The sequence below is a fragment of the Canis lupus genome, chromosome 15, assembly GCF_048164855.1.
Source record: "Canis lupus baileyi chromosome 15, mCanLup2.hap1, whole genome shotgun sequence".
In the NCBI taxonomy this organism is placed as follows: domain Eukaryota; kingdom Metazoa; phylum Chordata; class Mammalia; order Carnivora; family Canidae; genus Canis; species Canis lupus.
This window is the reverse complement of record NC_132852.1, coordinates 36,351,027-36,378,181: the sequence shown is the minus strand read 5'-3', so window position 1 is coordinate 36,378,181 and position 27,155 is coordinate 36,351,027. Positions and strand designations below refer to the sequence as shown.

Sequence of the window (27,155 nt, the reverse complement as noted above, 5' to 3'; positions counted from 1 at the left end):
AATAAATAAATATTAAGAAAGAAGAAAAAAGTTTAATTGTGGATTGAAAATCATATATATCAGTAATTACATTATATGTAAATGAATGAAACCTTCCAATTTAAAATTACAAAGATTATTAGACTGCAGTTTTGAAACATTATTTTATATGATGTTTAAAATGTAAAAATCAAAAATATAAGGATGCTTAAAGGCTAAAAATAAAATAACAAAAATATATATTATACAAACACTAATAAAAATATCTATCATAGCTATATAAATATTAGGTAGTGTATATTGAGGCAACAATATTAGAGATTGTATTAATCAGAGTTCTCCAGAGAAACATCCCATAAGGAGATATTTTAGATAAGATAGATAGATAGATGATAGATAGATAGATAGATAGATAGATAGATAGATAGATAATAGATAGAGATGGATGATAGATGATGATGATGATAGATGATACATACATACATACATACATACATACATACATAAACAGATTTCAAGAAATGGGCTTACATATTGCGGGGGCTAGGAAGTCTGAAATCTGGAGGGCAAGCCAGCAAACAGGAAACTCTGACAGGATCTAATATTGCAGTTCATAGGCAGAATTTCTCCTTTTGAAGAGAAACCTAGGTTTTTGCTTCTATGTCCTTACAACTGATTCGATGAGGCCAACTAAAGTTATCACACTTAATCTCTATTATTTAAAGCCAACTAATTATAGGTATTAACATCTGCAAAATATTTTACAACAACTTATATTAATGTTCAATTGAATAAGTGGGTACTATAGCTAGACCAAGTTGACATAAAACAATCACAGAGATAAAAGGGAAATACTTTATAACACAAAGTGTTTAATTTACTAGGAAGATACAACAATACTAAATTTTCTATACATTAAATAATATGATCTCAAACAATGTAAAGCAAAAACGGATGGAGATGGAATACAAAAGACAGAGAGATAAACCCATAATTACCTTGCAAATTTTTTAAATTTAAAAGCTCACTGGGGATCCTTGGGTGGCTCAGCGGTTTGGCGCCTGCCTTGGGTCCAGGGTGTGATCCTGGAGTCCTAGGATCAAGTCCCCCTGCCTGTGTCTCTGCCCCTCTCTCTCTCTCTCTCTGTCTGTGTCTCACATTAATAAATAAATAAAATCTTTAAAAAAATAGATAAAAGCTCACTAACAGAATAGTTAACCCCAAATCATTAAACATATAATCAATTTTAAAATCAGGATTAATGAACTTGAACTAATTAAGATGTATAAAATATCAAACTTATCAATTTCAAAATACATATTATTTTCAAATACATTGGAATATTTACAAAAATTGACCATATATGTATATGCAGGTCCATAATCAAGTCTCAAAAATGTAATAAGATTAAATTCTACAGAATATATTTTTAACCAAGGTAAAATAAATAACAAAAAGTTAACTGGAAAATTCCTGTATGTTTGAAAATGAAGACATATGTTTATACAATTCATAGATTAAAAAAAACATGAAAATGGAAAATAGAAACTATTTTGACTTGAATAATGGTAAAAAAAATTTCTAGGATGCAGCTAAAGGCATGTTGAGAGGGAAATGTATAATCTGCAATGCATAAATTATTTTTAAAAAGACTATGCATCCATTGCATGATTTTGGAAAAATAATTCATTAATATCAAAAAAAGTGTAAAAGAAAAAATAATTTGAAAGGAAATAAGTGAAGACATTAATAAGATAGAAAAATATTTACATATATTTGAAAAAATATGACCCCTGATAAAAATAATAAAGAAAAAATTAAGATGCAGATATCTAATGTCACAAATAAAAAAGGGAACATCACTACAATGCTACAGTTAATTCAAATGCATTAGTATTCAAGTGAGAGTATGAACCACTTTTTTGTTGTTGCAAATTTTAACTAAAAAGAAGTGCAAACTATATGGAGTAAATATGTGTTTTCTTAAATTTTTTTTGAAAAAATGCCATGTAAATCAAAAAGTCATCAATATTTTAATTATGAAATGCTTAAGTAACTTTTTTCTAAACACTTTATAAATGCTAACTCGTCATCTTTGCAATCATCCTAAAAGGTATGTATGCTATTCTCTTCTTCCTAATGAGAAATATAAGACATGCAGGATTTACGTAGTTGTGTCAAGTTCACAAAATAAGTGGAAAGACAAGATTTGAGTTTAACCAGAGTCCATACTTTTATTTTTTTTATTTATTTATGATAGTAACAGAGAGAGAGAGAGAGGCAGAGACACAGGCAGAGGGAGAAGCAGGCTCCATGCACCAGGAGCCCGACGTGGGATTCGATTCCGGGTCTCCAGGATCACGCCCTGGGCCAAAGGTAGGCGCCAAACCGCTGCGCCACCCAGGGATCCCGAGTCCATACTTTTAAAACCATTATGCTATGGAGCCTCTCATAAAAGATTATAAGACATTGTTTTTATTTGTTTGTTTGTTTTCTTTCATTCTTGGGTTTAACAAGTTACATGAATTTCCAGGAGATGATTTTTGTGAATTAGAATTATCATGAATTTAATTGAACATTATCCTCTGCTTTGAGCTTTAACCAAAATTCTGAGACAATAGGAAATTATCACTTAATTTTTAAAATCAATTCATAAACGCATCTGTGGAAGTATCTGAGTTCATTAATTGATTCTCATGTCAAGAGGAATGCCAGGTTGTCAACTCAACCATCTAAATATTCTACCGAATAGATCCTATAATATTTTGCATAGAGGTCAAGAGTATAAAAGAAACCAAGTATTGTGAGAAGTAAATATATAAACACTGGGCTCAGGAACATATTGTTGAGAAAATCTTTTTACTTATCACTGTATCTTTCACTATTATTATTATTATTATTATTTTACATTTTAAATATTTTTATCATGAAATGTTGGTAAAGACAAGAGAACATATAAAGATTACCTTTAGGGCAGCCCTGGTGGCCCAGCGGTTTGGCGCCACCTTCAGCTCGGGGTGTGATCCTGGAGGACCGGGATAAAGTCCCACATCAGGCTCCCTGCATTGAGCCTGCTTCTCTCTCTCTCCCTCTGCCTGTGTCTCTGCCTCTCTCTCTCTCTCTCTCTCTCTCTCTCTCTCTCTGTCATGAATAAATAAAATTTTTTAAAAAGATTATCTTTAAATTATAATAAATAATAAAAAAACAGACCTATAGAAATAGAACATCACCAAATACCCAAATTGGATGCTTTTTTTCACATTCCTTGCGACTCCAATTCCTATTTCAGAGAAACAGCATCTTGAATGCATGTGTGTTGATTTTTTCTATTAAACTTGTTGAGCATAGTTGACACATGTTACATTAGTCTCATTGTACAGCATAGTGATTCAACTAGTTTATATGTTATACTCCCCACAAGTATAGCTACCTACTGTCTGTTACAACATCATTGACTATATTCCTTATGATGTGTCTTTTATTTCCATGACTTATTCATTGCATAGCTGGAAGCCTGTATCTCTCCCACTCCCTTTCACCTATTTTGCCCACCCCCTACCATGCTTCCCTCTAGGAACCACCAGTTTCTTCACCATATTTTTATGTTTAATTCTGCTTTTTGTTTGTATATTCACTTTTTTAGATTCCACACATGAGTGAAATTATATAGTATCTGTCTTTCTCAAGTCTATTTCACTTAACATTATAGCCTCTAGGTCCATCTATGTTGTCATAAATGGCATGATCTCATCCTTTTTTATGGCTACATGATATTCCTTTGTGTGTGTGTGTGTGTGTGTGTGTGTGTGTGTACCACATCTTCCTTATCACAATACCAGATTTCAAGATAAACCATGAAGCTATAGTAATAAAAATAGTATGGCACTGGCACAAAAATAGACACCTAGATCAATGCAATAGAGTAGAGCATCCAGAAGTAAACCCACAATTATCATGACAAAGGAAGAAAGAATATACAGTAGAGAAAACACAGTCTCTTTAATAAAGGATGCTGCAGAAATAAGACAGCTATGTGTAAAAGAATGAAACTGTACCACTTTCTAACAACATACACAAAAATAAACTCAAAATGGATTAAATATGTAAATGTGAGACCTGAAACTATAAAAATCCCAAAAGAGAGCACAGGCAGTAATTTCTCTTACTGTTCCTAGTAACATTTTTCTAGATATGTCTTCTAAGGCAAGAGAAACAAAAGCAAAAATAAACTATTGAGACTACATCAAAATAAAAAGCTCTACACAGTGAGGAAAACCATCAACAAAACAAAAAGGCAATCTTCTGAATGGGAGATGATATATCTGTTAAGGTCTAAATATCCAAAATATATAGAGAAATTATACAATTGAATATCAAAAATATGATATGAACATCATATATGTTCAATATGTTTGAACATCAAATAATATGATTAATAAAATGGGCAGAGGACCTGAATAAATATGAATGCATTTTTTAATTATTACTTTCATTTTTTTTAGTTTTACAAAGTTTGCATGTAATTTTAAACCATGTGTTGTTTACTATTACTTGTTTTTGAAAATTGTGAAAATGATATTCTATTGCATGTTTCACAGTTTCTTTTTTTCAACGATCATTATCTTTGTAGCATTCATCCATATTGATATGTTTGTCATTAAATTTCACTGCCTTATTGCATTCAATTTATAAATATGTTACACTTCACTCATTTTCATGTTTCTGTACATAAGTGCTATTTCTAGATTTTTGTTTCTTTTAAATTATTTGTTTACTTGTTTTTGCTATGAAGAACAATGTTGCAAAAATCCAGTGAATCTATAAAAGTGTTGATCTAAAGCAGAATTTTTCAACCTTTGTCTCATTCACATTTGGGCTGAGTCTCTGTTGGTTTGGTGTGGAGCTGTGTCTAACAGCATCCCTGGCCTCTAAACACTTGATGCCAATAGTGCCTTCTCTGTCTAATTTTAATAGCCAAAAATATCTCCCACCATTGCCTAATGTCCCCCAAGGGCAAAACTTGCACTTGACTGAAGATGACCAAAGATATACATGTGGAAAAAAAAAAGATATACATGTGGAAGAGGTGAACTATTGAATATAAAGATGAGAATGTGCCATTTTCTACAAGATAATATTTCCAGAACATTTTCCAACCAATAGTGTGTGAAAATATCTAATCATATTTTTGTTGAGATATATTTCAACCTCATCAAATATTTGTTAGTGTTTGCAATTTTCACTTTTGCCCATCTGGCTAATGTAAAATTGTATTTCTTTGTGTGTATGTCCTTTTTAAACTCATATTTCATTTTTTGGAGCAGAATTAGGTTTAATGAAGAATTGATCAGAAACAGCAGAGTTCCCACATATCCCCTCTCCCCAATTCTATCCGATTCCATACTGTTTCCCTATTATTTATGTTGTGCATTGGTCTAGTGCCTTTGTTAAAGGTGATTAGGGTTTTGGGATGCCTGGGTGGCTCAGCAGTTGAGTGTCTGCCTTCAGCCCAGGGCATGATACTGGAGTCCTGGGATGGAGTCCCACATTGGGCTCCCTGTAGGGAGCCTGCTACTCCCTCTGCCTGTGTCTCTGCCTCTCTCTGTGTGTCACTCATGAATGAATAAATACAATATTTTTAAAAAGATGATTGGGGGGGTGGGGGTGAATGGGTGACGGACACTGAGGGGGGCACTTGACGGGATGAGCACTGGGTGTTATTTTTTAAGTTGGCAAATTGAACACCAATAAAAAATAAATTTATTTTAAAAAAATAAAAATAAAATTGAGGTGGTAAAACATAAATAAATAAATAAATAAACAAGCAAACAAATAAATAAATAAAAAGATTATTAGGGTTTATTCTTTATGTTGTTCATTCCATGGATTTCAATAAATATATAATCAAAAGTGTCCATCACTCTGTCAACCACACTTCTGTCAACCACTAATCTTTTTATTGCTTCATACTTTTGCCTTTTCCAGAATGTCAGATAATTGGAATCATATGACATGCAATCTTTTTAGAGCTTTTTTTTTTTGAACTTTGCTGGTGAGAATAACTATCTATTCAGATCGCTAGTGAGGTTAATCATCTATTCAGATGTTTAAGACAAGCTGTATTTTCTACTCTGTGAAAGAATTGTGTCTTTTGGCTAATTTTGATTGGAGATGTTTCTGGTTACTCATTGATCTGTAGTTCTTAATATTTTCTATGCTAATTCTTATGCAATAGTTTGTTGTAGATAAATACTTCTCAAATTATTTATGGTAAAGGACTAGATATCTTTTTTATTTTCAATCATATAAAGCGTTTACTTTTGAAAAATACAATACAATCTATTTTTTAGAAAAATAAAAGAAAATAGATAAAATATAAAATATCACATTTTTATTATTAGAGCGTTTTTTTGGATTTTATTTGTTTATTCATGTGAGAAAGAGAGGCAGAGACACAGCCAGAGGGAGAAGCAGGCTCCATGCAAGGAGCCCAACGCGGGACTCAATACTGGGTCTCCAGGATCACACCCTGGGCTGAAGGCGGTACTAAACTAAATTAAGTATATATAATTTAGAAAAAATATTATAAAAACTATATACATTATATATGTTCATGAATAAGCAATTAATGTATTCAGAGAACCACAATTATACTTATAACTTTTTATTATAACATAATTGCAAATAAAGTCAGGAATGAAATAGCAGTTATTTACATTAAAAATTTGTAAGCACACTTGAACACTATTTTTTCAATACTTAATTTCATATGGAAACAAAACTTAATAGGTATATCGTTCATATACAGGAAAGTACATAAATTTTAAATTAAAGTTTTGTGTTGTAAATGGAAGAGTGACTCCCCCTTGTGGGTTACTTAAAAGCCATTCCAATGCAGCTGTGAGATTACACTCTGAAAGGCATATAAAAGTAAAAGATTTAATTTTAATTACTCACAGATTCTAAAAAAAGAGGGCAAATAGGTCCAGATGGACACAGTCACCAAAAGCCCGAAGTTTGATCACAGTATTCAAGGAAGAACCAGATGGGCAATGGGCAAATGCCTTTACTATCATGAGTGATGTAGTTTGTAGTACCTTGGAAGCATTCACATTGGATAATTATTTTTAAAAGATTTTATTTATTTATTTATTTATTTATTTATTTATTTATTTATCTATTTATTTGAGGCACAGATAGAGGGGCAGAGATATAGGCAGGGGGAGAAGCAGACTCCCCACAGGGAACCCAATGGGGGACTTGATACCAGGACCCTGGAATCACACCCTGACCCAAAGGCAGACAACCACTGAGTCACCCAGGTGCCCAACACATTGGATAATTTGAATGTAACTGGATCAATGTGGAAAAAAGGAAAAGGAAAAAATAGACAAGGCATCATGAGATTTATTACTTCAACACACATATTGAAGATGGATACCCCAAAATGGGAAATAGCTAGATATAAATTCAGAACAAACAGGGCAAAAACAAAAACAAAAACAAACAAACAAAAAACAGGGCAGATGCTGGTATTCAAGGAGCCTTTGACAGAATGAATAACAAGTTTACATTATAAGATTAATAAGATTTACTATCTCATAAATTAAGATAGAGAACATTTACATAATTTAGAATGTTCCCTTTGCCTCTTTTCAATCCCTTCTCACACAGTCAGCTACTATTTTAATTTTTATCACTGTAGATTTGTTGTGTCTTGTCTTAAAGTTGATACAAATGGAATCATAAAATATGTATACTTAGGGATATGGCTTCTTTCACACAGCATAATATTTTGGGGTTCATCCATGTTGCATTATTAACAATTTGTTCTTCTTATTGCTCAATAATTTTCGTTATATAAATACACCAAATTTGTTCTTTAACCATTCTCCTTAATCATTAGTAAGAATTTAATTTATTTCCATCTTTTGACAAGTATGAGTAAAGCTTCAATAAACATTTTTCCATGTCCATGAATTTAATTTATTTCCATCTTTTGACAAGTATGAGTAAAGCTTCAATAAACATTTTTCCATATCTTCGTGTGGACATGTGAACTAATTTTTCTTAGATACTTGGCTAAGAGGGGAATTGTTATGTAATATCTTACGGAAACTGTTACATAATTTTCCAAGGTGGTTTTCTATTTTACATTTTCATCAACATTCTGAAATATGTCTCACATTTAGATCTTTCATCTATTTTGAGTTTATCTTTGTGTATGGTGTAAGAATGTCTAGATTCATTCTTCTGCACATGGTTGTCCAATTTTCCCAGCACCATTTATTGAAGAGACTGTCCTTTTTCCAGTGGATAGTTTTTCCTGCTTTGTCGAATATTAGTTGACCATAGAGTTGAGGGCCCATTTCTGGGTTCTCTATTCTGTTCCATTGATCTATGTGTCTGTTTTTGTGCCAGTACCACACTGTCTTGATGATCGCAGCTTTGTAGTACAATCTGAAATCTGGCATTGTGATGCCCCCGGCTCTGGTTTTTTTTTCTAATATTCCCCTGGCTATTCAGGGTCTTTTCAAGAGTTAAAAATAAAACTGCCCTTCAACCCAGCAATTGCACTACTTGGGATTTACCCCAAAGATACAAATTCAGTGAAATGCTGGAACACCTGCACCCCAATGTTTATAGCAGCAATGTCCACAATAGCCAAACTGTGGAAGAAGCCTCGGTGTCCATCAAAAGATGAATGGATAAATGAGGTATATGTACACAATGCAACATTACTCAGCCACTAGAAACAACACATACTCACCGTTTGCTTCAATGTGGATGGAACTGGAGGGTATTATGCTGAGTGAAGTAAGTCAATCAGAGAAGGACAAACATTATATGGTCTCATTCTTTGGGGAATATAAAAAATAGTGAAAGGGAATAAAGGGGAAAGGAGATAAAATGAGTGAGAAATATCACTGAGGTTGACAGAACATGAGACACACCTAACTCTGGGAAATGAACAAGGAGTGGTGGAAAGGGAGGTGGGCAGGGGATTGGGTGACTGGGTGGGTGACAGGCACTGAGAGGGGCACTTGACAGGATAAGCACTGGGTGTTACGCTATATATTGGCAAATTGGACTCTAATAAAAAAATTTTTAAAAATTCTGAAATATGTAGTTGCCCCACATTCTTGCCATTTTCCTTGCTATTTTAGTAGCTGTGATATCACAATGTGGATTCAATTTGCATTTTCTTTAGGATAATAATTGCTATTCAGATAACTTTCCTGATGTGCTGATTATTCAAGACTTGGTAAAATTTTTTTAAATGTGATTTGATTTTTTTCTTTAATATTTTATTAATTTATGAGAGAGAGAAAGAGAGAGAGAGAGAGAGAGAGAGAGGCAGAAACACAGGCAGAGGGAGAAGCAGGCTACATGCAGGGAACCCAAAGTGGGACTCGATCCCAGGTCTCAAGGATCACACCCTGGGCTGAAGGCAGCACTAAACCACTGAGCCACCCAGGCTGTCCTGATTTAATTTTTATTATTGACTTGTAGGAGTTTTGGATTCATTCTGGATACAAATACCATTTCAGGTACATGTATCCAATCTTTGGCTTGGTTTTTTTTTTTTTTTTTTTTTTTTTTACTTTCTTCATGGTTTATTTGATGAATGATTTTTAACTTTAAAAATCAATATATCAGCTTTTTTTTTCATGTTTGGGAAATTTCAGTGTTATATCTAAGAAAACTGCCTACACAGAGTTCATGAAGAGTAGTTTGTTTTCTGCTAGAAAATTTTATAGTGTTTGTATTTTGTTTTATGATCTGCCTTCAATTAATTTTTATATTATTGAATAAAAATCTTTTCTTTCTTTTTAATTTTTTTGGTATATGAATATTCAGTTGTTCCAACATCATTTGTTGAAATGGCTTTTTTTAAATGGATTTTTTGGTTATTCCAAATCCTGTGCATTTTTATTTTTCAAAAGTAGAATCAAAGGCCTACTTGGTTATTGATTATCATTGCATTGAATCTTTAGATCAATTAGAAAGGAATTTATAACTTACACTGAGTCTCATAATTTATGAATATAAATATATCTCCATCAATTTAGTTATTTATTCAAGTTGTCTAAAAAACTTTTTTTTCATCTTCACATCACATTTTATTTATTTATTTTAATTTTTTTTATAATAAATTTATTTTTTTATTGGTGTTCAATTAGCCAACATACAGAATAACACCCAGTGCTCATCCTGTCAAGTGCCCCCCTCAGTGCCCATCACCCATTCACCCCCACCCCCCGCCCTCCTCCCCTTCCACCACCCCTAGTTCGTTTCCCAGAGTTAGGAGTCTTTATGTTCTGTCTCCCTTTCTGATATTTCTTACCCATTTCTTCTCCCTTCCCTTCTATTCCCTTAGAATTTACTGTGGAAGTCTTGAATAATCTTTTTAAAAATTTTATTCAAATTCAATTAATTAAAATATATTATTGGTTTCAGAGGTAGAAGTCACTGAGTCACCAGCCTTATATAGTACCCAGTGCTCATTATATCACGTGCCCCCTCCTTAGGTCCATCATCCATTTACCCCCTCCCCTCCAGTAACCCTCAGTTTGTTTCCTATGATTAGGAGTCTCTTATGGTTTGTTTCCCTCTCTGATTTTGTCTTGTTTTATTTTTTCCTCTCTTCCCTATGATCCTCTGTTTTGTTTCTTAAATTCCATATATGAGTGAGATCGTATTATAATTGTCTTTCTTTGATTGACTTATTTTGCTTAACATAATATCCTCTAGTTCCATCCACATCATTGCAAATACAAGATTTAATTTTTATGTTGACTGAGTAATATTCCATTGTGTATATATACCACATCTTCTTTATTAATTCATCTGTCAATGGGCATCTGGGCTCTTTCCATAGTTTGGCTATTATGGGCATTGATGCTATAAATATTGGGTTGCAGGTGTCCCTTTGGATCACTACATTTATGGATATGGGGTAAATGCCCAGTAGTGCAATTGCTGGGTCATAGGGTAGCTCTATTTTCAAATTTTTAAGGAATAGCCATACTGTACCAACTTGCATTCCCACCAACAGTAGGAGGGTTCCCCTTTCTCCACATCTTCGCCAGCATCTGTCCTTTCCTGACTTGTTAATTTTAGCCATCTTCACTGACGTGAGGTGGTATCTTATTGTGTTTTTGATTTGTAATTCCCTGGTACTGAATGATGTGGAACGTTTTTTCTTGTGTCTGTTGGCAATTTGAATGACGTCTTTGGAGAAATGTCTGTTCGTATCTTCTGCCCATTTCTTGACTGGATTATTTATTCCTTGGGTTTTGAGTTTGATGAGTTCTTTATAGATTTTGGATACCATCCTTTTATCTGATATGTCATTTGCAAAAATCTTCTCACATTCTGTTGGCTGTCTTTTTTTCTTTACTGTGCAAAAGCTTATTATCTTGATGAAATCTCAATAGTTCATTTTTGCCCTTGCTTCCCTTGCTTTTACTGATGTATCTAATAAGAAGTTGTTGTGCAAGATCATAAAGGTTGCTGTCTATGTTTGCCTCTAGAATTTTGATGGATTCCTATCTCACATTTAGATCTTTCATTCATTTTTAGTCTATTTTTGTATATGGTGTGGAAATGATCTGGTTTCATTTTTCTACATGTGGCTGTCCAATTTTCCCAATACCCTTGTTGAAAAGGACAATAATGTCCTTTAAAATCATTTTCTTGTATGTAAGTATGACTGATTTCTACATGCTATTCCTTGACCTTTTCAAATTCACTTAATTGTTCCAATAAGCACTTTGCATACTCTTTTAGATATTCTGCATATACAATTATGTCATAGGCAAAGAAATATTATTTAATTCTCTGGTTTGATTCACCTGTCTAATTTAGTACATTACTTAATTCCTCTATGACAGCAATGTATAGAATAGATGGAGCCCATGTCCTTGCTTTGTTTTAGAGCTAGGGAAAAGCAATCAATATTTGAATATCAGAATATATATGTGTATGTATACACATATACACACACATATATACACACACACATATATAATATTATTTACTTATTGAAGTTTTTTCTATCATGAGTGGAATGAATTTTTTTATTGGTTTTGAGCCTTTATGAACATATTTTGAAATTCATGGAATAGGCTACATTGCTTTCTACTTAATACTTTATTATTTTTTTTAAACAAGAAGTTTAGTTTTATTTTCTCTGTGCATTTGCAAAACACTTAGGACCAACATAGAAACAATAATAAAACCTCCTGTGAAAATTACACTGAAAAAAAAAAAAGAAAGACCTGAGAGGGATTAGTGCCTTAGCTCTAGGGAGCTACAGCAAATCTGATTGGTCCAAGGAATTGAAAAGATATTAGGAAGATAGAACAGGAGGTGAGAGAATTAGAAATTATTGAGGAAGAGGGCCTTGGAGTGGGCCACGAGGGGGAACTGGAGGCCGGGGGGTGGGTCTGGGTGGAGATAGGGGCCCCCGCTGGTAGCCGTAGGGTGGGGGTCGTGGAGGCCCAGTGTATCTATGAGGAGGCATTAGTGGAGGAGGTCCACGCATCCCATGTGGAGGCATGGGACCTGGGTGACCCATGGGAGATCCAAACGGAGGCCCTCGAGGGGGCAAGCCCATTGGAGGAGGTCCAGGATGAGTCATTCCAGGTGGTGGTCGGGGTGGTGGCTGCTCCCCAGAGCCTGGGGGCCCAGCATGTGGGTGTCCTAGGCCATGAAGGCCATGGTGGGCCAGCTGCATCTGAGACATCCCTGGATGGGGCATCCCACTCGGTGGGAATGGGTGAGGATGCAAGTGTCCATGTCCAGGATGTCCAGCCCCTGGGGTTCCTGCTGATGGTGGACCGTGTCCTCCAGCACGGGGTGGCATAGGTGGCGGAGGCATGGCTGGGGGTATCCCAGGTGGAAGGGCTCCAGGAGGCAGCACTGGGGGTGGGAAGGACCCAGGAGGAGGCATGCCTGGTGGAGGGAGCCCAGACCCCAACGATGATACTACAGGATTGGGGGCTGAAGGCGGAGGGGGTTTGCAGATGCAAACAGCTGATGAGGGCGGTCAGCCTGGGAGAGTGGGCTCTGGGCTGCTAGAAGTTCAGCTGCTGAGCCGTGGCGCTCCCCCTTCGAGTCCTTCTTGAAGGCATAGGACACAGTGATGGGGCGATTACAGAGATACTGCCAGTTCATGGCCTCAATAGCTGCATCCGAAGCATCAAATGAAGCAAAATTAATAAAGGCATAACCTTTGGAGTTGCCTGTATCAGGGTCCCGCATAATCTTAGGGGTTTGTAAGATGAACCCGAAGGCGCTGAAAGTATCATAAAGCAGCTTCTCATCAGTCTCTGGGTCCATTGCCAATGAAGATGTTGGCCCCCACGTCCAGGTTCTTGTGAGCCGATGCCTTGTTCACTCGTATTGGCTTCCCATGGAGTTTGATCATGTTAATGATCTTTTTTTTTTTTTCTTTTTTTGTTAATGATCTTAATGGCATAGTCAGCATCTTCCTAACTCAGGAATTCCACAAAGCCGTAGCCTTGGTGCTGACCTGCGACTCTATCCTTTGGCATGTGGGTGTTGACTACTGGCCCTGACTGGAGAAAAAGCTCCCACACCAGGGGTTCGCTAACCTTCTCATCCAGTCCAGTAGACAGTGGCATCCTGGTTCTGCTCGGAGATCGGCCCGGCCACCATGGCGAAAGAGCTCCCGCCGTCTCCAGGCAGTGATCCCCTACTTAATACTTTATTAAGAATACAATATTCTTGAATGTTATAGCTATCTTTCATTCCTAGGCTAAATCTGTCTTGTTCATAATATGCATTTTTAATTTTTTCCTCTTTCTTTCTTTATTAAATTTTTATTCCAGTATAGTTAGCATACAGTGTTATATTAGTTCAGGTGCACAATATAGTGATTTGGCATATCCATATATTACTCAGTGCTCATTAAGATAAGTGTATTCTCATAATATATTATTCTTATTATATATTACTAGATTTCATTTGCTAATATTTTGTTAATTATTTAAAATTTTATGTTCTGGAGTTTTCTTTCTTTTTTTTTTCTAGTTTTCTTTCTTTTCTTTTTAAGATTTTATTTACTTATTCATGAGAGACAGAGAGAGAGAGAGAAGCAGAGACATAGGCAGAGGGAGAAGCAGGCTCCATGAAGGAAGCCCAATGTGGGACTTGACCCCAGGACTCCAAGATCATCTCCTGAGCCAAAGGCAGACGCCCAACCACTGAGCCACCCAGGTGTCCCTCTTTTGTTTTTGTTTTTTTTTTCTTGTAGTGTCACTGCCAGATTTTGATACCAAGATTACATAGGTTTTAAAAAATAAGCATAGAAGTATTTCTTTTTCTTATATTCTCTGAAGGAGTTTGGGTAAGATTGATATTCTTTTGCTTTAATTTTTTCATAGAATATACTAATAAGACAGAGTGGGCCAAAGGGTTTATTTTATGGAGAAATTTCAAATTACGGTTTTAATTTATTTAACAAATATGTTGTTATTTTCCATACGTTATTAGGTCAGTTTTGGAAAGTTCTGTTTTTCTCAAAGTTGCTGTACATGTATCAGCAAGAGGCAGAAAAGGGAAACCTGGGCCCTTCTTGCCCTCACAAATATGTTGATTCAACAACATGGATCAATTTCTTTTGTTAGAAATCCAGAAACCTGTTGAAAGGTTCTGAGATGGTGGAGGGCTGGGGGAGCCAAAATGAAGACAATAAATTATTTGTGGCACCTTCATCATAATCTCTTCCCCCTACTCACTACCACACAATTAGGCAAAAGTTAGAATTCCCAGCCTATCCCTGAGAAGGGAAGGAGAGGACTGAACCATATGTCCAAATTTCAGATGACTTAGGAGGGTGCCTTAGGGAATGGTTATTGTATTGACTGAGTATGAACACTGATAGAAAGAGCCCCAAGGTGGGGAACACTGAGAACATAGTCAGCAGTTTGCACTAGCCAAAGCACTTCCCCTAGCTCAGCACAGAGAAAGTGAGAACACCCAAATCTTCCTTCTCTCTGGGAAAGGGAAGAGTCAAAGTTTGTAAAAGGGAAAGAGAAAAATAAAACATGTATCTAACATTCAGACTTTTCAGGGAGGTCCCCAAGGGAATGGTTTCGGTCTTGCCTGTCTCTGAGTACTGACAAGATGTAATATAATCTAGATGCCTGGGGACCACTGAAAACACAACAAAAAGAACTAGCAGTGTGCTGCTTCTCCAGAGGAACCACAAGATAACAGACACCAGAGGGAGCAAGATATCACATAGTCCTGAAAAAAAAAATCAGTAAATTATGAATTTACATGGAGAAGTTTAGAGAAAAGATAGATCCACTTAAAGTTTTAAGAAGTCTACCAGAATCTCCAGCTAAGCTAGTTGGTGAAATCTTCCTATATATGATTCCAGTCCATAGAAACTGAGAAAAGGGACAGTTTTTTTCACATATGCAGATATCAAAATTGTTGGGGATATTTAAAACAAACAAACGAACAAGGGAACAAGGCTCAAATAAAGAAACAAAATAAGTTTCTAGAAACCAACACCACAGAAAAAGGGGTATCATTACCTAACAAATAACTCAAAATTATAATCATAAAGATAATCAGAGTTCTGAAAAACAATTTGTGAGTAAGAAATTTTCAAATAGAAATAGAAAAAATACAGAAACTTTGGAGCTGAAAAATAAAATAACCAAACTGAATAATTAACTAGAAAGGTGTAAAATAGACTATCAACTAGAAGAGAGAGTCAGCAAACTCAAAGACAGGAAGGACATTTGGAATTATCCTCTTAGAGAAGCAAAAACAAAAAATAATGAAAAAGAATGAGGAAAACCTAAAGAATTTATGAGACTTTATGAAATAGATCAATATATGCCTTATGGAAGTCCCAAAAGGGGGCACCTGGGTGTCTCAGTGGTTGAGCATCTGCCTTTGGCTCAGGTATTGATCCTGGGGCCCTGGGATCAAGTCCCACATCAGGCACCCTGAAGGGAGCCTGCTTCTCCCTCTGCCTGTGTCCCTGCCTCTCTTTCTCTGTCCCTCATGAATAAAGTCTTTAAAATAAAAAAAAAAAAGAGAGTCCCGAAAGGAAAGTTGAGAGAGAAAGGGGAAGACTGAGAAAAATAATGGCCAATGTCTTTTCTTAATTAAGATGATCATGTGATGTTTTCTTTCATTTGTTAATGTGTTATATCATATCAATTAATTTGCATACTTTGAAATATATTTGCATCTAAGAAATAAATCCCATTTGGACATGGTGTATAATCCTTTTAATGTACTAATGAAGTCAACCTGCCACCGTGATATTAAGAATTTTCATATCTATATTGATCAAGGATATTTGCCTGTAGCTTTCTTTTCTTGTGTTGTCTTTCTCTGGCTTCGGTATCAGGGTGATACCTGTGTTATAAAATGAGTTTGGAACTGCTTTCTTCTATTTTTTGTAATAGCAATAAGAGTTTGTATTAATTCTCTTTTAAATGTTTGGAAGAGTCTACCCAAGAAACCATCTGTTCCTGGGCTTTTCATTGTTAGGAGGCTTTTGATTATTGATTCAATCTCCTTATTTGTTATTAGTCTGTTCAGGTGTTCTATTTCTTCTTGATTCAGTTTAGCTTTTGACAAAGTTCAATATCTATTCATGATTAGAACTTTCAACAAACTAGATATAGAAAGAGTTTTCCATAACACAATAAAGGCCATATATGAAAATCCCACAGATAATATAATCAGTGGGGAAAAACTAAAAGCTTTAACTCTAAGATATAGGACAAGGCAAGAGTACCCACTATCAGTACTTCTATTCAATATAGTATAGGAAGACCTAGCAAGAGCAACAAGGAAGAAAAGGAAGAAAAAAAAGAAAGAGAAAGAAAGAAAGAAAGAAAGAAAGAAAGAAAGAAAGAAGAAAGAAAGAAAGAAAGAAAGAAAGAAAGAAAGAAAGAAGAAAGAAAAGAAAGAAGAAAGTCATACAAATTGAGTAAAATTCACTCTGCAGATGAGATGATCACATATGTGGAAAACCTTGAAAAGTCAAGAAAAAATTATTAGAACTAATAAAACTCAGTAGTATGTTATACTAAATAAACTCAGCAAATTTGTAGCATCAGAAACTAGTTGCATATCTGTATACAATGAACTATCTGAAAAGGAAAAGAAGAAAACCATACCATTTAAAATACTGACAAAAATATTTAAAGTTAAGAATAAATTACCAAAGAAGAAGAAGAAAAAAACCTTATACACTGAAAATTACAAAACATTAATGAAGGAAATTACAAAAGATACAAATAGAAATACACCTCATGTTTTTGGGTTGGAAGAATTAATATTGTTAAAATGTTCATACTATTCAAAGAAATCTACAGAGTCAATGTAATCCCTATCAAATAAATGATATTCTTCACAGAAATAGAAAAGACAACCATAAGATTCATATGGAACTGCAAAAGAGTCAAATAGCTAAAGCAAATCCTGAGAAAGAAGAACAAGGCTGGAGGCACAATATTTCCTGATTTCAAATTATATTACAAAGGTATAGTAATCAAAACAGTATGAAACTGGCATAAAAAAGACATATTTCCTAATGGAATAGAATAGAATGCATGGTCAGCTTACCAAAGAGAGTGCTAAGGGACACCTGAGCGGCTCAGTGGTTGAGCATCTGCCTTTGGCTCAGGGTGTGATCCCGGCATCTGGAATCGAGTTCTGCATTGGGCTCCTTGCAGGAAGCCTTCTACTCCCTCTGCCTGCTCTGCCTGCGTCTCGCCCCGTGTGTGTGTGTGTGTGTGTGTGTGTGTGTGTGTGTGTCTCATGAATAAATAAATAAATTCTTTTTTTTAAAAGAGTGCTAAGAACAAAATATAGGGAAAAGATAATTTCTTCAATAAATGGTTGGGGAATCTGAATATCCACACACAGAGAAAGAAATTGGACTATTAGTGCCCATTATATCCAAATATCAATTCAAATTAGATTAAACACTTAAACATCAGCCTGAAACTATAAAAAGCTAGAAGAAAACATAAGCAAACTTCTTGACATTGGTCCTCACAATGATTTTTTTTTGGATATGACATAAAACACACAGGCCACAAAAGCAAAAATACATAAATGGGATTATACCAAACTAAAAACTTTTGCACAACAACAACAACAAAATATCCACAGAGTGAAAGGATAACCTACTGAATACGAGAATATACTTTTAGGTCATATATCTGTATAAAGGGTTAATATCAAAACTCAATAAGGAACTCAAACAACTTGATAGCTAAAAGACAACAAAATAAATGGAACAAGAGCCTGAACAGACATTTCTCTAAAGATGATACACAAATGGACAAGTGTATGAAAAGATAGATGTTGCTATTCATCAGGGAAAGGCAAATCAAAACCACAATGAAATATCACCTCACACCTCTTAAAATAGCAATTATAAGAAAGACATAAGATAACAAACATTGGCAAGAATGGAGAAAGGATAAACTTTGCTCACTGTTGGTGAGAATGCAATTTGACACAGCCATTATAGAAAACAATATGACGATTCCTCAAAAACTTAAAAATAGAATTACTTAATGATGATCCAGAGTCCCAATTCTCAGCATATATCCAAAGGAAATTAAATCAGTATCTTGAAGAAATATAGCACTCCTATGTTCACTGCAGTATTTTTAAAAAGATTTTATTTATTTATTCATGAGAGACACAGAGAGAGAGAGAGGCAGAGACATAGGTAGAAGGAAAAGCAGGCTCAGTGAGGGGAGCTTGATGCAGGATTCAATCCCAGGACCCCAGGATCATTACCCAAGCCAAAGGCAGATGCGCTCAACCACTGAGCCACCCAGGTGTCCCTCACTGCAGCATTTTTATAATAGCTAAGTCATGAAAATAATCTTAAATGTCCATTGAATGGATAAAGAAAATGTGAAAATATAATTCAGTCATAAGAAAGATGGAAATCCTGCCATTTGTGATGACATCAATAAACTTTGAGGAAATTATGCTAAATGAAATAAGTTAGGCATAGAAAGAGAAATGCTGCATGATCTCACTTATAATGCAGAATCTAGATAAGTCAAATTCATAAAAACGGAGAGCAGAATGGTGTTTCCAGGGGCATAGGGATGTAGGAAATGGATAGATGTCAGTCAAAGGATATAAAGTTTCAGTTATACAGAATAAATAAGTTTTTGGAGAACTAACCTACAAGATGGTGACTGTAGTGTAGTTAATAATAGACTCCTGTATATGTGAATTTTGCAAAGATAATTGATTTTATTTTCTTACCACACACACAAAAATTGTTATTATGTGAGGTGATGAATGTGTTAATTAGCTAAATTGGGAAAATCATTTCACAAGGGATATGATTATGAAAAGATCACGTTATACACTTTAAATATATAATTTATAAATTTATAAATATAAATATATAATTTATATTATATAAATATAAATATATAATTTATATATTTATAAATATATAATTTTTACTTGTCAAATATACCTTAGTGAATCTGAAAATTTTTTAATAAAGAAATGTAAAACAGGCAAAAATTTTCCAAATCTGGGGAATAGACATGTGGTTCAAGAAGCCCAAAAGGCTTAAACTTGGATAAATCAAAAGTGTTTCACACCAAAACACATTATAATCAAATTATCAAAACTTAAAAACAAACGAATCATTTTGAAAGCAGGAAAGGTGATTTTTAACATAAATAAACTCGTATAAAACAATGAGTAGGTTTTTCAGTAAAAAACTTGCCAATGAAAAGGAAGTGATATATATAAAGTGCTGAAAGAAAAAAGATAACCTGCCAATAAAGAATACAATATTGGAAAAAAACTGTTCTTTATATTTGAAAGAGAACTGGACCTTCCCAGATAAAAGCTCAGGGTTCATCACTACTGGACCTGTTTTACAAAAATGTTAAAGGAAGTCCTTCAAATTGAAATAAAAGAATACTAAAAAGAACACTAAAGTATATGAAAGTGTTAAGCTTTCTGGTAAAATTAAGTATATAGACAAATACAGAATATTGTACTATAGTAACAGCAGTGCATAAATCACTTTCAATTCTGGTATATAAATTACAGAGATCAAAAGTAATGTGATTATAAATGTATGTTAATGGATTTACAATGTAAGAGATACAATACGTTACATCTATAACAAAGTATGTGGCGGGAAGAAATAAAAGTGTAGAAATTTTGTATGTGATTGAAGTCAAGATCTTAGTATATGTGCTGCCGAAGCGAGCACTGAAGTCAAGATCTTAAAATACATCATTATATCTATATTTTATATAAACTCAATGGCTACCACAAAGTTAATACCTATAGAAGATACATGGAGGAAAATATGATAGGAATAAAACAAATCACTACAAAGCAAATCAATAAAACACAAAAGAAGACAGTAATTAAGGAAAGGAGGGACAGATGGGCTAGAAGACAGACAAAAGACAATGAAGAAAATGACAATAGGAAGTTTCTATCAATAATTACTTCAAATATAAATGGATAAAAACTCCAAGTCAAAGGACATAGATAAACCGAATGGAATTTTTTTAAAAAAAGGATAAGATACAGCTAAATGCTGAGTGCAAGTGACTCATTGTGGATTTATTTATTTATTTATTTATTTATTTATTTATTTATTTATTTATGTATTTATTTTTAAAGATTTTATTTATTTATTCATGAGAGACACACACAGAGAGAGGCAGAGACACAGGCAGAGGGAGAAGCAGGCTCCATGCAAGGAGCTCGACGTGGGACTCCATCCCGGGTCTCCAGGATCACGCCCTGGGCTGCCCTCATGGGATTTTGCCTTGTGGATTTAAAAGCAAACCTAGGCTAAAAGTTAAAAAAGAATGGAAAAAAATTAAATGAAAATGGTAGCCAAAATAGAATAAAGATGACCATACTTAGACAAATTAGACTTTTTATAAAAAAGATTTTATTTATTTATTTATGAGAGACACACAGAGAGGAGAGAGAAACATAGGCAGAGGGAGAAGCAGGCTCCATGCAGGAAGCCTGATGTGGGACTCGATCCTGGGACTCCAGGATCATGCCCTGAGCAGACACTCAACTGCTGAGCCACCCAGGCGCCCCATATCAGACAAATTAGACTTTAAGTCAAAAACTGCCACAAGAGATAAAGAAATACATTATATTATGATAAAATTATCAATTTACTTGGAAGATATAAAAATTATAAATATATAAACAGCCAACATAAATATATCTAAATATACGAAACAAATATTGACAAAACTAAAGAGAGAAGAGCAAGAATAAACATAACTTCCAGACAGTTGATTAATAAAGAAACCAAGGACCTGACCATTATAAACCAAATGAACCTAATTGGATATATATGGAACATTCCATCCAAAGCAACAAAATACACACTCATCTCAAGCTTACATGGAGCATTCTTCAGGATATATCACATGTCAGTTTATCAAAGTCTTTACAAATTTAAGAAGATTGAAATCTCATTAAGTACATTTTTCAACCATGATAAAATGAAACTAGAAATCAATAAAAGAAAGAAAACTAGAAAATTAACAAATGTGTGAAAATTAAATAACACATTCTTGGCAATAAAGGGGCCAAAAAAAGTAATTAAAAGGGAAATTAGAAAATATTTTGAAACATAGACAAAAATTAAAAACATATATCAAAGTTTATGGTATGCAGCAAAAGTGGTCCCCAAGAGAAAATTATAGCACTAAATACCTACATTAAAAAAAGAGAAAGATGAGATGCCTGGGTGGCTCAGCAGTTGAATATCTTCCTTTGGCTCAGGGCATGATCCCAGAGTTCCAGGATTGAGTCCCACTTCAGGCTCCCTGCATGGAGCCTGCTTCTCCCTCTGTCTGTGTCTCTGCCTTCTCTCTGTGTCTCTCATGAATAAAGAAATAAAATATTTTAAAAAAGAAAAAAAGAAAAAGATAACTAAACAAAATTTTATACCTCAATAAATTAGAAAAAGAAATATTACAAATTAAGCCCAAATTAGCAGAGGAAGGAAACAATAGATTTGAGCAGAAATTAACAATATAGGGAATCATTGACAATAGTAAGAGTTGATTTTTTTTTTTTGCAAAGACCGACAAACCTTTAAATGACTAAAAAAATACACTAATAAAAAAAATACACTAATAATTAAAAAGGCAACATTGCAACTGATATTACTGAAAGACAAAGGATTATGAGACTACCATGAACAATTATTTGCCAACAAACTGGGTGGGTACTCTAGAAGAAATGGATAAATTCCTAGAAACATAAACTTCTACCAAGGCTGAATAGTGAAAACAGAAAATCTGAACAGAACTAAAACTAATAAGGAGATTGAATTAGTGATCAAAAACCTCCCAATAAGAAAATCTCAGGACCAGACAGCTTCACTGGTGAATTCTATTGTACATTTAAAGAATTATTAACACCAATTCTTCTAAAACTCTTCTGAAAACCTGAAGAGACGGAAGCACTTCAAAACTAATTTTACAAGATTAATGTTATCCTGATATCAAAGCCAAAGAAGCTACAGGAGAAGAAAACTACAGGCTAATGTCTCTGATGAATACAGATCCAAAACCCCTCAACAAAATATAAGCTAATCAAATTCAACAGCACAATTAAAATGTCATGAACTATGATCACGTGGGATTTATTCCTGGGATAAAAAGATGGTTCAATACATTAAATAAGCCAATATGATAAACCATATTCAGAGAATAAGGGACTAAAATCAACTAATGCAGAAAAAGCATTTAACAAAATTCAACACCTTTTTCATTATGAAAAGACCCAACAAATTAGGGATAGAGGGAAATTACCTCAGTATAATAAAAGCAACATGAATAGACCACAGGAGACATACCAGTCAGTGGTATAAAACTGAAATCTTTTATTCTATGATCAAGAACAAGGCAAAGATGCCCACTCTAGAAGTGTCAACTTCTATTCAACAATGTACTGAAGGCTGAGCCAGAGAAACTAGTTAAGAAAAAGATAAAAGGCATCCAAATAGGGTATGAAAAAGTAAAATTATTTTTGTTCACATATGATGTGATCTTATGTGTAGAAAACCCTACATATTCCACACACACACAAAAAAAAAATCTGTTAAAAATAATAAATGAGGGCAGCCCAGGTGGCTCAGTGTTTTACCACTGCCTTCAGCCCAGGGCATGATCCTGGAGACCTGGGATTGAGTCCCATGTCAAGCTCCCTGCATGGAGCCTGCTTCTCCCTCTGCCTGTGTCTCTGCCTCTCTCTGTCTCTGTGTGTCTCTCATGAATAAATAAATAAAATCTTTAAAAAATAATAATGAATCCATCAAAGTTACAGTATACAAAATCAACATGCAAAAATTAGTTGCATTTCTATACACTGACAGAAAACAATCTAAAAATAGAAATTAAGAAAACAATTCACTTGACCAAAGAGTTTAAAGTCTTATACATTAAACAGTAAACATTGCTGAAAGGAAATTTTAAAAGACACCAATAAATGGACAGATGTTCTATGTTCATGGATTGGAAAACTTAGTACTGTTAAGATGTCCATACTACCCAAAAGCAGATTGCTTTTAGATTCAATGCAATCCCCATAAAAATTCCAATAGTGCTTTTAGAGAAGCAGAAAAAAATTTAATCCTAACATTCATATGAAACCACAAAGGATGCCAAACAACCAAAACAATATTTGAGAAAGCAGAATAATGCTAGAGGTTTGATATTTCCTGATTTCAAAACATATTACAAAGCTACAGTAATTAAAAAATATTGTCCTAGAATATAGACAGACATGTAGACAAATAGAATGAAATAGCCCAGAAAGAAACACAAAATGATGGCCAACTTACAGATGCCAATAATACACAATCAGGAAAGGAAAGTCTTTTCAACAAATGTTATTTTAAAAATTGGATATCCACATACAAAATAATGAAATTGGATGCTTGTCTTACATTTTTATTTATTCATGCATCAGTGAATATTTAGGTTGTTTCAACCTCTTAGTTATTGTGCTTAATTCTACAAAGAAAATGGGAAGTTTTGAGACCTTGATTTAAATTCTTTTGGGTAAATATCTGGAAGTAGGCTTGTTGGATCATATACTGGTTCAATTTTATTTATTTTATTTTGTGCAACCTCCAAACTGTTTTCCATAGTAACAGCACCATTTTACTATTATAAACTATTCCTATCAATGGTTTATAAGCTTTCCAATTTCTTTCTACCCTGGCCAATGGGTTATTTCCTTTTTATCATCTATGCATCTGTCTATATCTATCTATCTATCTATCTATCTATCTATCTATCTATCTATCATCTATCTAATCATCTATTATCTATCTATCATCTACCTATCATCATCTTTCTATCATCTATCCATCCACCTACCTATTAATTTTGGTAATAGCTATCCTAACCAATATGAGGTGATATTTCATTGTGTTTTTGGTTTGAATTTCCCTGATAATTAGTGATTAAAGATCTTTGTATATACCTGTTGTCTATGTGTTTGTTTTCTTTGCAGAAATGTATATTCAGATTGTCTATTTAGTTTTTTGTTGTTGTTGTTTGTTTGTTTTTACTAGTTGTAGGAGTTCTTTATATGTTTTGGATATTAACTCTATCAGATGTATGGTAGGCAACTATATTCTCCTAATCCATAGGTTGCTTTTCACTTTGTTGTTTTTTCTTTGCTATGTAGGAACTTTTGAGTTTGATGAATTCTCACTTATCTGTTTTGCTTTTGTTGTTTGTGTTTTTGTTGTTATTTTGAAGGAAGCATTGTAAAATCCAATGTTGTAAAGCTTTTCCTCTATGTTTTCTTTTAAGATTATCATACTTTTAGCTCTTACATCTAGGTTGTTGTTCGATTTTGAGTTAACGTTCTTGGATTTGCAAAGGTCCATTTCTTTCTTTCTTTCTTTCTTTCTTTCTTTCTTTCTTTCTTTCTTTCTTTCTTTCTTCTTTCTTTCTTTCATTTTTATTTTTTATTGGAGTTCAATTTGCCAACATATAGCATAACACCCAGTGCTCATCCCATCAAGTGCCCCCCTCAGTGCCCATCACCCAGTCACCCCCACCTCCCACCCACCTCCCTTTCCACCACCCCTTGTTCGTTTCCTAGAGTTAGGAGTCTCTCATGTTCTGTCTCCCTTTCTGATATTTCCCACTCATTTTCTCTTCTTTCCCCTTTATTCCCTTTCACTATTTTTTATATTCCCCAAGTGAATGAGACCATATAATGTTTGTCCTTCTCTGATTGACTTATTTCACTCAGCATAATACCCTCCAGTTCCATCCACTCTGGAAAACTGTGTGGAGGTTCTTCAAAGAGTTAAAAATAGATCTTCCCTATGACCCAGCAATTGCACTGCTGGGGATTTACCCCAAAGATACAGATGCAGTGAAATGCTGGGACACCTGCACCCCGATGTTTATAGCAGCAATGTCCACAATAGTCAAACTGTGGAAGGAGTTGATGTCCATCGAAAGATGAATGGATAAAGAAGATGTGGTCTATGTATACAATAGAGTATTACTCAGCCATTAGAAATAATTCATTCTTTTGCGTGTGAATATCCAACATTTCCAGAACCATTCATTGAAAAGACTCTTTTCTTCATTGAATGGTCTTGGTACTTATGTAAAAAATCATTTGGCTGTATATGTGAGGGCTTCTTTCTGAACTCCTTATTCTATTTTATTATTCTTTGTGCCAGGATCATACTATTTTGATTATTGCAGCTTTCTAGAAAATTTTGAAATCAGGACTCATGAGTTTTCCAAATTTGCTCTTTCTCTAGATTGTTTTCTCTATTCAGGATCCCTTGAAGTTCCATATGTATTTTAGAATGTGTTTTCTTGGGGACACTGGGTGGCACAATTGGTTAAGCATTTGAGTCTTGGTTTCAGCTCAGATCTTGATCTCAGGGTTGTGAGATTGAGCCCAGCATTGGGGTCTGCACTCAGCATGGAATCTTGAGTTTCTGTCTCCCTCTCCCTCTGCCCTTCCTGCTTCTGCTCTCTCTCCTGAATAAATAAATAAATCTTAAAAAACAAAAAGAATGTGTTTTCTATTTTTGCCAAAAAATACCTCTTGGTTTTTAATAGGGGTTGCATTGAATTAACATCTTAATATTTAAAATTTAAATCCATGAACTCCAGTGTCTTTCCTCATATTTATGTCTTTTAAATTTCCTCAGTCATGTTTTGTAGTTTTCAACATACAAGTCTTTTGTTTTCTTAGTTAATTTTATTTTTAATTATTTCATTCTTTTTGATAGTATTGTTAATGAAATTGTTTTATTGATTTGGCTTCATATTATTCAGTGTTTACGTACAGACATGCAGCTGATTTTTACATGTTGACTTTATATCCTGCAACTTTGCTGAATTTATTAATTTTAACAGTGTGTGTGTGTGTGTGTGTATGTAACCTATAGAGTTTTCAACACATATAAAGTATCATCTGTGAACAGAAATAATTTTACTGCTTCCTTTCTGATTTAGATGTTTTTCATTTCTTTTTCTTGTCAATTTGTTCTAGCTCAGACCTCCAGTACTGAATTGAATAGAACTGGTGAAAGTAGTCATGTTTGTCTTGTTCCTAATCTTAAAAGAAAAGCTCTCAATGTTTTACTATTGGGTATGTGATCTTTTCCTATATAGTCTTTATTAGGTGGCCTTTACATAGTTTTCTTCTATTTCTAGTTTCATAAGTGTTTTTATTTTGAGTGTTTCTTAAATATGGTCATATATTTATTCTGCATCAATTGAAATGAACATATTTATTATGCCCCTTCATTCTGTTAATATGAGATACTATATTGATTGATTTTTTAATTTTGAACCAGGCTTGCATATCAGAAGTAAATCCCAGTTTGTCATAATGTATACTCCTTTAATATACTGTTGAATTTGACTTGCTCAAATTTGTTGTTAATTGATTTTTATGCTAAAATTCGTCATGGTTATTGGTCCATAATTTTCTTTCCTTGTGGGTACTTTGGTTTGGTTTTGGTATTGAGGTAATGCTGGTCTCATAGAATGCATCTGGAAATGTTTCATTCTCCTTGATTTTTTTACAGGAGTTTAACAAAATTTGGTATTAATTTTTCT

At 34.1% G+C, this 27,155-nt stretch overlaps 1 long non-coding RNA gene and 1 pseudogene across 1 annotated transcript in view; one reads left to right on the top strand and one right to left on the bottom strand.

Moving 5' to 3' along the window:
* Window positions 1-27,155, top strand: part of LOC140604890 (uncharacterized) — a 115,145-nt gene that overhangs the window by 80,373 nt on the left and 7,617 nt on the right. The window lies entirely within an intron of this gene.
* Window positions 12,178-13,326, bottom strand: LOC140605363 (splicing factor 3B subunit 4 pseudogene; annotated as a pseudogene).